Genomic DNA, 2,500 nt, shown 5'->3' on the forward strand with positions numbered 1-2,500 from the left:
ACATCTGGAACCAGAAAAGAAACAGGCTCATTTCTTTATACATTGGCATCTTCAATGCTGAAATCCTTCAATTTTCTCCAAGTTTGAAGAGAGTCTATGGGCAGCTTCTCATAGGTTTGCAAGTTGCTTAAAGGATTTTTTTTTTCTTCTGGATTTAAATGAGGACTCATATGTTATTCCTTTGCCATTGAGTGTGTGGTGGAGGGTGGGGGGGGGGGGGGGTGACTAAAAGGCGTGAATAAAAAGAAAAACAGATCATGCCGTGCTGGAACAATAGATATCAACGCATACTGGACAATGAATGGAGAGATGAATCTATTTGGATTTCTGCACACGTAGCCAACAGCTTGGATGGTTCTGGGACCACAACTGAATCTCAGACACATCTTTTGGGAGCTGTGAGAAAATAAGTGGAAGGACAAGATTATTACAACAAAGTTAATGGGGGACTTCCCCCTCCCCCGCCTCCCCTCTCCCCCATACTGTCTGTGGTTTGGGTCCCAGGTCAATCACCCAGAGATAAACAAGCTTTTACAAAGGATTTATCTAAACATGGAAAATAAACCCTAACCAGCAGAATATTCAGCCTAGTACCTCTTCTTGCAAGAAAAAAAAAACTTTAAGCATCCCTTTTTTTATTATTATTGCCTTTTAGACATAAGAGGAATGTCCCCCAAAAAAACTCAAGACAGTTGGCTTTTAACAAGTAAGTATTTCATAACTTTTTGTATAACTCTTTAATATTTTATCATTTGATATTATTGCAACAACACAGTAAAAGTTATTAAATTAACATCAAGTTTTAAATGTATATATATATATACACACTATATATACACACACACACTATATACACACACTATATATACACACACTATATATATATATATATATATATATATATATATATATATATATATATATATATATATATATATATATATATATATATATTTTTTTTTTTTTCGAATCATTTGATTTAGATTATCATGATATGCTTCAGGATTATTATATATTCCTATATTATATTATCAGATTTATTCTGTAGCTGGCCTGATTTTTATATATATATATACACACATACACACACTAAATGATGTACCGCTATAGTATTTTGAGGGTGCCCCCCCTCTGCCTGCCTTTCAGTCTAGTCCCCTTTGTTCCCTGTTTTAATGATCCATTCTTCTTGTTATTAGAAGACAAACTTCATAGCAAAACGTTTACCATCTAAGACAAACAGTTGAAGGATTGTTAAAGACCCTGGGAAAATGCTCACGGGTCCATGTGAAGAGTTGCTATTCACTAGAGACCCTTTGGCTCAAGAGACCTTTCTCTACTCAGACACCATTGTGATGGTAATTCCAGCCAGCACGTTGAACTTGATTTTGAATTCTTCCATTTGGACTACATTTTTCTGTGGGAAAAAAAAAATTCTGGAGCTACAGTGTGAAATTAATTAATCAGGCCTTTCTAGGGATGGAAACACAAAGGACGGGAGCTCAGGCTTAACTTTTAAAAGGATAAGCTTTTTTCTAACCTTGAGTGCTGGAGAGAAACAAGACCATACAATAGTTTGGGTTACAGTAAGTATATATATATAGTTTTATTTATGGGAGAAATATTTTACTATTATTATAATTATTATTATTATTATTATTATTATTATTATACAATGCATGGTACCCCTTGCTTGGGGATCTTATTAACATTTCTATTCTGAATCCAATGTCTAAATTGAGTTAGCTGAGGTATTTGTTTTCAGTCTTTTTTTTTATTTTTATTTTATTTTCTTGTTACATTTAAACCTGTTTATTGGGCATTACACAATTTACATCACACAACTGAGGTCACTGTGTGTCATTTGTGCTGTAAAACGGAACTTACACTTCCTCGTGCACTTGCACCTGGATAAATATGGAAATCCAATGTTGTGTTACAAAAAAATTTAGTATTTACCCTACAAACCAGAAAAGGGTTTAGGGTATCTGGATTTTTTGTAAGTGTGGGTTGCCAAATCTTCCAGTTTAACCTGGTCCTAGTCTTTATGCTGAAATAACCTATAGGTATAAATTATATTTATGGTAATTATAGCTTATCCTGTTTTTGCATTGAATGCACAATTTTCAACCTACATTATATATATATATAAAAGCGTATTTCTACCGAAATATTTCGAACTGCAGGCACTTCAACTTCCTTAGCTACCTGAATGTTACTTTGTAAAAGGATTTAAGAGGTGTGAATAATTATATGTTGATCAGTAAGCTTTTTCACAGTGGAGTAAGTAGCAGGGTAACCGAAAGGCCAAATTAACCCCCTTAATTGCCAGCGAATGTGTTGCTAGCAAAAAAAATAGTGTCAGGTATGTTTTTTCAGCAGATCTGATCCTTATATTCTATTGCACCACAACAATACACCTAAAAAGTGAATTTTTAGTGCATCTTTTAAGTTGACATTTTATACCAATTGCATGAGGATTGCCATTGAGTGGTACAGGCTA

General features: G+C 33.9%; 1 long non-coding RNA gene across 6 annotated transcripts in view; it reads left to right on the forward strand.

Moving 5' to 3' along the window:
- LOC142501340 (uncharacterized) overlaps positions 1 to 2,500 on the forward strand; it is a 60,408-nt gene that overhangs the window by 991 nt on the left and 56,917 nt on the right. For all 6 annotated transcript variants that reach the window (XR_012803466.1, XR_012803469.1, XR_012803467.1 and 3 more), the window contains exons 1-2: positions 1 to 706; positions 1,197 to 1,583. The exon at positions 1 to 706 is cut by the window's left edge. This is a non-coding gene — a long non-coding RNA (uncharacterized LOC142501340). The remainder of the gene's footprint in view (positions 707 to 1,196; positions 1,584 to 2,500) is intronic.

Source organism: Ascaphus truei, chromosome 8 (assembly GCF_040206685.1).
Source record: "Ascaphus truei isolate aAscTru1 chromosome 8, aAscTru1.hap1, whole genome shotgun sequence".
NCBI classification, from domain to species: domain Eukaryota; kingdom Metazoa; phylum Chordata; class Amphibia; order Anura; family Ascaphidae; genus Ascaphus; species Ascaphus truei.